Here is an 11,757-nt window from a genome sequence, read left to right on the forward strand (position 1 = left end):
AATAGGGGTTGTGGGGCTTTTATTTTGGTTTCTCATGCAATGGCCCCCAATATGTTTGAACAAGGAGAGATTAACATAGGTTGGGGAGTTTGGATGAGTCTACAAATGGTGATTGGGGTCCTAAATGTCTAGACACTACTTGTCAATAGCAATGGTGATTGGGGTCCTAAATGTCTAGACTCTGCTTGTCAATAGCAATGCCCTACCTTTTAGAGGTGAGTGACTAAGAGCCTCCTAGATTTTGACTCTTGGATTGTTGGAGGTGATTCCAACAACCTAGAGTTTGCAGAGGATAAGCAGGGAGGGGATTCTTTGTCAAATATGCATATGCATCTAAGAGGGGTGTGTGGGAGGATTTCATTTCCATGATCACTATCGAGAGCCATGGATAGAGGTAGAGTCTCTAAGCTTCCGTGCAACATTATTTTTCCCTTTTTTCAATGAAGATTGATGGTTTGCTAGAGTACCTTGATAGGTTTTATGTGTGGGATTGTGTATTGCATAGGGGGAAGATGCTGATAATTTGGTAGGCATGACAATGTCATATCACTCTCTGACTATGCTTCATTTGGACCAGCCCTATCATGAACTCCCCAAAAAATGGGTTCGTATTTTAGATGCTTCACTCTAGGGCAAGGAGGTGTAAGAGGCAATGGTTGAGATTTGGCAATGCCTAGAGAGTCCTCTCAAGGGAGGGTGGGCTACATGGGTGGAAGATGCAACAATCCAGAGGAACATCAAGGAGCTTTGGCAGTCTCAAGCCCTTTGTCAGAGTCAAGTTATACAAGAGAGAGAGAGAGTGCTTAGGCAAGATTTAGAGTGCCTCAAAGAGCAAGACCCAGTGTGGCTCATGGACCAAAGTTAGTGTGGGAATAGATCTTGGCAATGGTCCCTCAGAGCTTGACTAGGCAAGTGGAGGTAGAGGAGCTCTAAGAGGCTCTCAAGGCCCTCCCACCTTAGAATTTCCCTAGAGAGGATGTTTTGACTCCACCCTCCTTTAGGTGGTTTTGGGAGCATATCCTCACTATTGAGATTTGTGCAACATGATGACTAGAGGGGTGTAAATCTACATCAACTTGATTGGTTGATGTGGATCATGGATAGGATTCGGATTGAGTGATGGAGGCTCTGGAGCCTATAAGATAGGTGGTACCTTGTGTGCTTTGTGCAGAGCACAAGTAGTCTTGACCATTGAAGGCTAATAGCTAATACAATCCCTATATGCTTTGGCTTTATCCTTGTTTGAATTAGTCTCCTCCTCTCCCTCTCTTGCACCTTGTGGTATCTAGCTCATCTTCTTCCTCTTAACTTCCATTTCTACATGGTATCAAAGCTTGGATTGAGTGTTTTCCATTCCTCTATCTAGTTGATCTTGTCAAATCATTGCCCTCCCTTCTAGTCTCTAGCTCATCTTCTTCCTCACCTCTTCTTCCTTGCCAAATACACTTCTCTAGATCCTTTGTACTTATTACCATGCCTTTATGATAATCCAAAACCTTGTAATAAGCCTATAACTGCTAAAGGCTGATGTGGATCATGGATAGGATTTGGATTGGGTGATGGAGGCTTGGGAGCCTATAAGATAGGTGATACCTTGCATGCTTTGTGCAGAGCACAAGTAGCCTTAACCATTGTAAGGCTGATAGCTAATTCAATCCCTTTCTATTTTGGCTTATCCATGTTTTAGTTCGTCTCCTCCTATCCTTTTTTTATGGACTATAGCTCATCTTCTTCCTTCTCACTTGTGTTTCTACACCCACCCCCCTTCGGTTAGCTTTTCAAGAGAATTTTAACTCAAGATCTCTTTCTCAGTATTCGAGCCAGGGAGACATATTGTGGGGGTTAAAGGTCACTGTGCCTTTACCCCAGTTATGTACAATACTCAAACACATATATAAATGAATGAAAAAGAAGATTAGGGTGGTTCTGCACCCACCAAACTTGTGTGGCTCTCTGTCTCTCTCTCCTTCTTCCATTCTTGCTTCCGTTGAGAGCACTCTCAACTGGTATCAGAGCCCGGGTGATCTAGCTGAGCGTGCGTGAATGCTTGGAAGCTCAGCAGCTCTGTGGGAGGAAGGAGAAGCTCTGTGGGAAGCTTTGTGGGTGACTTTACTTGCATCTGAGTGTGCAGAGACCTTGGAGGAACCTTTGGAAAAGTCACTTTGGCTTTACGAAGTGGTTTTGAGAGCCTGTTAAGAGCTTTCAAAGAAAAAGTCGTTTTTTGAGCTTTTCCCTGTTCCGTTCGATGACAGAGACTCCGTATTGACTTGTGGAGGCAACTATTGCTTGCTTTTGGTGTCCACATTACTTCAGGAGCTTGGAAACACCTTCATTCTTGAATCTGAGATCATTTCAGTGGATTTCTGACTCACTGTGTCAATTCTTGCGTTTTTTGCCCGGGTGTTGGAACTCAAGTTTGGAGCAACCATTTGCAGATCTGTCAGTTCCGGTGGACTCAGGAGGTCCTAAAACTTCTATGTTGCTCATCATTCGCACTCCGGTGGAGTTTACAGATAGCTCTGTTTCCAAAAACGTTTTTCAGTCCGTGTGTTGGACCCAGTGATTGAGACCACGGTTTCCAAAACCGTCTGTCCCATTGCGTTCCGGACGCCCAAAAACCCCTACCTGTCAGTTCTTGCGCGATTCGGTGGAGGATTTTCAAAGTTATAAATCTCTGTGTATTCGATTTCGTCTCTCTGTTATGCATTTTTCATTCTAAGGTTTTGAAACCTTAGATTTATGCCACATGGCAGTGGATAAGTGTTGACTCCCATTTCTCACTCATCGGTTGGGATTTTGGAGTTCTGGCAGAAGAGAGATATTTGCAGATTTTCTTGCTGAGTCCGATTATGCAATGGCGCCCATGTTTTGAGGCATCTCAGGTTCTATTTTCAATAGCGCTCATTACCGTGGGACTATGATTTCTTGAGCATACCTTATGCAGATCACTCTGGTTGCAGTTTGAGCAGTGTGCGCTCATTCGTGGTATGCATTGGGTTGCAGTGGATGATTTATAGGCCATTTGGATGCATTGCGGTCCTTGTTGGATGCGCTGATAGGCCCAAATTGCCTTGTGGGATGCTATTTTTATGGACGCTTTGCACATGGATGCTATTTTAAGCTGAGGGACAGCTTTGACACATTGCAGGTGATGCACTGATAGTGCTATGCTCTCTTGGATGAGACATTATTGATGCATATGCCAGTGGACAGTGTTTATGCTTGAGTCATTTGGCACTTATTGGCATTTTCTTTTGGGCCAGATTTGCTCATATGGATGCATAGTATATGCACATGAGTCAGATGCTTTGAGCTTTGAGTTTTGGTGATATTTCACTCTATTGTGGCATACACATTTGGGTGCACCTGCTGGTATTTGGTGTGATTCTCTCTTGCAGGCACTAGCATTTGGGATTTTGCTTTATTTGCATCATGGCATCCTCTTCCATGTCTGAAAAGGAGTTTTTCAGCATTAAAAAGTTTGATGGGACAAAATTTTCTTTGTGGAAAGAGCAAATAAGGGATGTGCTTATTCAAAAGAAGCAGATTAAACCCTTGGCAGGGATTGAAGCTAAGCCTGCAAATATGTCTGAGGATGATTGGAATGAGTTGGATGCATTAGCAAAGTCTACTATTAGACTTCATCTTGCAGAGTCAGTTTATTTCACAGTAGTATAAATGAGCAGACTACGGAAGATTTATGGAAGAAACTGTGTGCCACTTATGAGAAGGAAACTGCCTCTAATAAAGTTTACCTCATGAAGAGGTTGTTTGAGCTGCAGATGAAGGAAGGGGTCTCCATTGCTTCTCACTTGAATGAATTCAATATTATTTTCAGCTAGCTTCAGGCTCAGAAAATGAATTTTGATGCGGAGACTAAGGCAATATTTCTCTTATGTTCATTGCCATCCTCATGGGATACCTTCCGTATAGCTGTCAGTAACTCTGCACCTGGTGGAGTACTGAAATTTGATGATGTTGTGGGTAGCTTGTTGGCCGAGGAGATTAGACGGAAGTCTATGGATGGCAACAAGCAGGATGCAGCCTTAAATGTGCAAAGGGGCAGATCACAGTTCAGGGGGAAGTCCCAAGAAAGAGGGAAGTCTCGTAGCAAATCCAAGGCACGGAACATTGAGTGTTACCATTGTGGCAAGAAGGGCCATATGAAAAAGGATTGCTACAAGCTGAAAAGAGAGCAAAAGAATAAGAAAAAGAATGCAAATTGGGGTGCAAATCAAAAGGAAGAGAGTCCAAGGGAGGACATAGGAAAAGTGAAGATCGAGGAGATCAATGCAGTCACACGTGATAGTGACAATGATGTTCTCTTCATGTCTAGTTTATCTGCAGAGTTGCTTACCACTTCAGATGATGCATATTCCCAGGATTGGATTTTGGATTCTGGTGCTTCATTCCATGTTACTCCCCATAGGGAATGGTTCTCCACTTATGACAGTGGAAAGACAGGTTGTGTGCATCTTGGAAATGACTATGCATGTGACATAGTGGGAGCAGGTGACATAAAGTTTTCTTTTGCAAATGGGTCTGCATTTGTTTTGAAACATGTGAGACATGTGCCTAAGTTGACCAAGAGTCTTATTTCAGTGGGTCAGCTAGATGATGCTGGTTTTCACACCACTTTTGGCTTTCAGAGTTGGAAAATTCAAAAGGGCTCTATGCTTTTGGCCAGGGGTGCCAAGTGTGGGACTTTGTATCCCTTACATGTATCAGGGGTATTTGATCATGTTGTTGCAATAACCGAGCAGCCAAGCACTTCTTTGTGGCATTGCAGGTTGGGGCACATGAGCCAGAATGGAATGAAACTCTTATGCCGTTTGGGTTATGTACCGCATTTGAGTTTCTCTGATTTTGAATTTTGTGAGCACTGTCTCGATGGGAAGCAGACTAAATCAGCCCATAAAAGAAGGGGAAAGAAAGAGTTTGAAATGCTTGATTTGGTGCATTCAGACGTATGTGGTCCCATGCCTACACGGTCATTAGGCGGGGCTGAATACTATGTGACATTCATTGATGATGCAACTAGGAAAGTGTGGGCTTATGCTATAGCTCGGAAGAGTGATGTGTTCCAGGTATTTCAGAAATGGCTGGCCTTGGTTGAGAATCAGTCAGGTAGAACGCTTAAATGCCTACGGACTGACAATGGTGGAGAGTATCTCTCTCATGACTTTCAGCATTTCTGTGATACACGTGGGATTAAGAGGGAGCTCACATCCCCTCGTACTCCAGAGCAAAATCCAGTTGCAGAAAAGATGAATCGTACCATTCAAGAAAGGTTGCAATGCATGCTTTCCAATGCAAGTCTTTCTGGTGGTTTTTGGGCTGAGGCAATGAAGACTGCAGTGCATGTGATCAATAGATCACCTAGTAAGAGTTTGGATGGTGGTATTCCTGAAGAGGCATGGAGTGGCAAGAAGCCCTCTTACTCTCATTTGCGTATATTTGGGTGTGAGGCATATGCACATGTGCCAAAAGAGCTTCGAAAGAAGCTAGATCCTAAGTCTAGGAAATGCATCTTTCTAGGTTATGGTGAAAGTGGAGAGATGGGCTATCATCTCTGGGATCCAGAAGCAAAGAAGATCATACGCAGCCATGATGTGGTCTTCAATGAGAAGAAGATGCATAAGGCACCCATGAGGGATGTGGAAATGAGGAGAATCACTTTCCAGGATGTGAATCCACCTGCATATGTTGATAGACAGCAAGCTGTCCATGCAACAAATGTGCAAGAAATGGTACAACCAAGTACTCCCACAGGTATACAATCAAGGGTAGATGATGGATCATCTATTGGTGGAAATGATGAGCCAAATGTGGCTGATATGCAAGTGGGACAGCAAGCTGAAATGCCATTGAGAAGATCATCTAGAGTGTCTAGACCACCTGATAGGTTTGTTCCAGGGGTAGACTATGTGATGCTTACTGATTGCGGGGAGCCTTCTTGCTACAAAGAGGCTATGATGCGTGAGGATCAACGCAAGTGGGAGTATGCTATGCAATCAGAGATGAGTTCACTTATGAAGAATAAGACTTGGGACTTGGTTTCTTTGCCACATGGAAAGAAAGCATTGCCATGTAAATGGGTCTACAAAATGAAGGTCACAGGTGATGATGTGCCTAGGTACAAGGCCCGTTTGGTTGCTAAAGGGTTCAAGCAAGAGAAGGGTGTGGACTTTGATGAGATATTCTCTCCGGTTGTGAAGATGACCACACTTAGATGCATGCTTGGACTAGTGGCATTAGAGGATATGGAGCTTATGCAGATGGATGTCAAGACAGCTTTCTTGCATGGGGATTTGCATGAGGAAATTTACATGGTGCAGCCGGAAGGCTTTGAAGAAAAGGGCAAAGAGCATTTAGTTTGCAAGCTGAAGAAGAGTCTCTATGGTCTTAAGCAAGCACCTAGAGAATGGTATCAGAAGTTTGATGCTTTCATTCGGTCCCAGGGTTTTAGAAGGAGTGAAATTGATCACTGCCTCTACACTAAAAGAGCTAAGGATAGTAGCCTGATAATCCTGGCACTATATGTGGATGATATGCTATTGGCTAGCAAGAATACTTATGAGCTAGATGCATTAAAGGCCAAGTTGCATGAGGCCTTTGATATGAAGGATTTGGGACTTGCAGGTCATATTCTTGGTATGTGCATCACGCGTGATCAGAGTAGGAAACTCCTTTGGCTTTCACAAAAAGAGTATGTTACAAAAGTATTGCAGCGTTTCAATATGGAGGGGGGGAAGGCAGTGAGTACTCCATTGCCTCCATATGTGAAACTGAGTCATACAGATAGTCCCAAATCAGATGAGGAAAGGGCCATGATGGCCAAGGTTCCTTATGCATCAGCAGTTGGGAGTCTTATGTATGCTATGATAGCTACTAGACCAGACATTGCATTTGCAGTGGGAGTTGTTAGCCGGTATATGGCTAATCCAGGAAAGAGGCATTGGGAGGCAGTTAAGTGCATCATGAGGTACATGAAGGGTACCAAGGAGATGTGCATTTGCTTTGGTAAAGGAGACATGCGTGTACTTGGGTACACAGATTCAGACTATGCAGGGCATGTGGATAGTAGGAGATCCACTTCTGGTTATGTGTTCACCTTTGCAGGTGGTGCAGTGTCGTGGATGTCTCGCACACAGAAGTGCGTTGCTTTGTCTACCACAGAGGCTGAGTATGTTGCAGCCACAGAGGGTTGCAAGGAGGCTATATGGCTTGATCGGCTAGTGGGAGATTTGGGGATTCATACAGGTGTACCGACATTGCATAGTGATTCCATGAGTGCTATTCAGCTAGCACGGAATCCGGTCTTTCATGCAAAGACCAAACACATTGAGGTCAGGTACCATTTCATCAGGGAGGTACTTGAGGACAAGCGCATAGAGCTTGTCAAGGTTCATACAGATGATAACCCTGCAGATATGCTGACGAAGAGTCTACCTAGTCAGCGGTTTGAGTATTGTCGTGTATTGATGGGCATTGGATAGTATGTTCACTGGTCGTTCTCCCTTAAAGACACATTGTCCTTTAAGTGGGAGGTTGTGGGGGTTAAAGGTCACTGTGCCTTTACCCCAGTTATGTACAATACTCAAACACATATATAAATGAATGAAAAAGAAGATTAGGGTGGTTCTGCACCCACCAAACTTGTGTGGCTCTCTGTCTCTCTCTCCTTCTTCCATTCTTGCTTCCGTTGAGAGCACTCTCACATATGTTTGATCATAGAGGTGAGGATAGGTTTGACATTTGTTAGAAGAGATCTTAGCCATGGTCATGAGTTTGCAGTTGAGGCCTCACCTCATTAGCATTGTCCACGACATGTAGATAGGTCTTGGTTTAGGAATACATTGTCCTAGACAATATCTGCAATTTTTGGAAGGTCTTAGATTGCTCATGGCAAGAGTCCCAACATATCACAATCCTTCTTTTGGATTTCAAGAAGGCTTATCATAGTGTGAAATTGTCCTTTTTGAAGGGCTGTAGAAATTGTCCTTTTTTTATGGACTATAGCTCATCTTCTTCCTTCTCACTTGTGTTTCTACACCCACCCCCCTTCGGTTAGCTTTTCAAGAGAATTTTAACTCAAGATCTCTTTCTCAGTATTCGAGCCAGGGAGACATATGTTTGATCATAGAGGTGAGGATAGGTTTGACATTTGTTAGAAGAGATCTTAGCCATGGTCTTGAGTTTGTAGTTGAGGCCTCACCTCATTAGCATTGTCCACGACATGTAGATAGGTCTTGGTTTAGGAATACATTGTCCTAGACAATATCTGCAATTTTTGGAAGGTCCTAGATTGCTCATGGCAAGAGTCCCAACATATCACAATCCTTCTTTTGATTTCAAGAAGGCTTATCATAGTGTGAAATTGTCCTTTTTGAAGGGCTATAGAAATTGTCCTTTTTTTATGGACTGTAGCTCATCTTCTTCCTTCTCACTTGTGTTTCTACACCCACCCCCCTTCGGTTAGCTTTTCAAGAGAATTTTAACTCAAGATCTCTTTCTCAGTATTCGAGCCAGGGAAACATATGTTTGATCATAGAGGTGAGGATAGGTTTGACATTTGTTAGAAGAGATCTTAGCCATGGTCTTGAGTTTGCAGTTGAGGCCTCACCTCATTAGCATTGTCCACGACATGTAGATAGGTCTTGGTTTAGGAATACATTGTCCTAGACAATATCTGCAATTTTTGAAAGGTCCTAGATTGCTCATGGCAAGAGTCCCAACATATCACAATCCTTCTTTTGGATTTCAAGAAGGCTTATCATAGTGTGAAATTGTCCTTTTTGAAGGGCACTATGCATAGGATGGGCTTTTGGGAGAGATGGGTTCATGGGGTCTCAACTATATACACAAGAACCACTAGCCAGATGCTCATTGGTGGCCACATAAGAGAGGATGTTGCTCTGTAGTAGAGGCTTTGGGCTACTCTTCTACACTTCCGAATAGTAGGCCTCTTAGGGATGTAGCTCCCAATCCACAAAAAGGAGGATCTATTTTAGATGACACAACACTCTTCATTGAGGGCTCAAAGGAGAGCTTAGGGGGGTACGGGGAGCATTCATGATACAGTGGTTGGCCTCAGGGGCTAGGATCAATCGGACCAAATCAATGGGTTTCATCATGAAAATTGAAAAGGTCCAAGAGATTTAGGTTGGGGGGGTAGCACTTTACTTCCAATGGATTCTAGGAGGGCACATCTAGGCTATTAGGTGAGCATTAACATTTTAGTAGAGTAGTATATTGCCCTTACTGGAATGTGTGTGGTGCAAAGCTTTTGGATTAGAGCTTGACCAAAATTTATCTGCAAGGAAGGCCCTTGTGGCCAACCAAGTTCTTTGGATACAACATGGTACATAGCCTCATGATGGTGTTTCCATAAAGGTTGCATGGGGTAGCACAAGCACCTAGTGTGCAAGCTTTAGTGGGTAGGATCGGATGCTACTAGAACACTAGAGCTAAGGTTGCTTGGTAGATAGTGATCCTACCATAGTTACATTATGGTAGACTTGGCATCATTGACACAGAGATGCAAAGCACAACCCATTTGGGCAAGTTATTAGTATGTGGTCTCACCCTAGGCTCTAACCCCTAGAAGCACTTGTCTTGCATGTGCTTCTCTATAACACCCCTATATATGACGAAAGTGGTAGCAATCCTTCTCATGGATCTTCTTAGAGGCTCCCCTCACAAGGAAGGGCTCCCCCTTGATGCTAAGCCTCCATAAGGTTTGGCAATGTTTGTACAATGGATGCATTTAGGACAACCCTTTGTGCCCATAGGAGTTTCAGAGGTATCCACTCATCTAGCACTTCAAAGTGCAGGATTAGGACAAATGCATGTTAAGGCAGCAAACACACATTTGGTCATGATAGTGGGATGGTATCCCAAGTAGGTACTTCGAGACTTGGAGACACCTTCCTATGGAGGTGGAGACATGAGAGTAGGCACTTTATCACTTGAGGGGTGCACACCCATAGATGATGGAGATTGAGGCCATGATCCTTGTGACTTGGTGGGAGGGATTGCATGGCCCCTTAGGCCCCCATCATTGGTATGGACAATTTTTTAGGACTTGAGTGCCTCTCAAGGTCCAATTTTTGTGGCAATCCCTTGGCTTCTACTCCTCTTCTACTAGAGAAAATCTTATAGAGCAAGGTCTAGGGGCTTCTCCAACTAGATATTGTGAGAGACTAGCAATGAATGGGGTTTTTGATATGCTTGAGTGGTAGGCCACTCAAGAAATAGCTAGACCATTAACCTAGTTCTAGTCTTAGTAGGGCAGTAGGGGTAAAGGTGGCACCTTTGATTATGGGAGGACTAGTGTCTCCAAGAGATTCAATAGGATCCAAGGGAGTGATTGTTGCTAGTTTGGTGATGACGCTCAAACGCTATTGAGAAGGTGCTCTTTTTCTCTTACACCATACAAATTGGGTGATGGTTGCACTTGGAGGCATCAACCTAGTCCCCCTCATGGGAGCATCATTGGTTGGATTAACAGGTTCCCTTGGAGGTGATTTACTACTTTTGTGCATGTTTGTGAACTAGCCTTAGGCCCTGGAACATCTGTTACTTCTTATGGATGGTGGCACATGGAGCCTTCCCATTGTCACATGGTTGGAGTAGTAGATACGGGTGAATGGTAGATGTCTTCATTGTGTATTTAGAGTCTTGGAGACAATCCCATATTGTCTTTGGGATTGCTCGACTACATAGAGGATATAGTTGGGGACCCTTTGAATTGTGGCCAACATATAGAGGATGCAACACAACTTCATTTGGAGGATGGTTGCGTGGTTGATGGAAGGAGGATATGCCTTCTCCATTGACCCTAGCCCCTACATCCAATAAGGTTCAAGGCTAGCACATTCTCAAGATAGAGGCATATGATGTGACTTCTCCATCTCACATATGCCCTTCGCATTGTCCAAAGGAGAGTGTTTTGGAGAAACATCACTACTTGGAACATCTACGTTTCTTAGTGCAATTTTGTGATGGGTGGGCATTAGGTACCCTTGCTAGCCACCCTAGTCACCAATGGTAGGATATCATCCACACCGTGCATGCCATATGGGAGCACGAGACTCTAGGTTCTAAAATGACCACCAAAAGGTGGAAGCATTTCTTCTATATCATCACCACAACAGGTATTCGATGGTTGCATATGCCTCCTCCCTAGCTGTTAGCCCCTATTCCAGAGATTCCCTAGTTATTCTCTAGACACAGTATGGTGTTTTCTCATAGCGAGTGCATTCTCCACGCATGGGCTTAATTGGATTTGTCAAGTTCTGTCTCTTCTAGAGATCTACTAATCTACAATTAGACCACACTTTGGTATAAACAATGCAACAAAAGGTTTTCTTTTCTTTATTCTTTTTATGTGCTGGTTTGAAGAGGCTACAATGACTAAAGAGTTGTTTCAATGATGAGGATGAATGAATTTGCACTATGTCTATGTCAAAAATTAGATGTGACATCAAAGTGTAGAGTATGAGCTATTAAGCATTTTGTATTTTTATAGCACCCCAAAACTTCTCATGGATCAAAAGTTATGGAAATTTGAAGATTTTTCCAAACTTTTTCCAAAAGAGTGTTCAATATGGTGATGTGGTATGCATAGATGATGTGGCCCTATGTGCTCATATACTGAAGGAAAAATCATATGTAGCACAATGTATTCAGATGGCATTGTGTGATGTAGCAATGTGCCACATGGATGCCAAGTCAACAAATGAGATGTTCACT

The sequence above is a fragment of the Dipteris shenzhenensis genome, chromosome 25, assembly GCF_047967505.1.
Source record: "Dipteris shenzhenensis isolate YYH24624 ecotype China chromosome 25, Dip_SZ_1.0, whole genome shotgun sequence".
Taxonomy (NCBI): Eukaryota; Viridiplantae; Streptophyta; class Polypodiopsida; order Gleicheniales; family Dipteridaceae; genus Dipteris; species Dipteris shenzhenensis.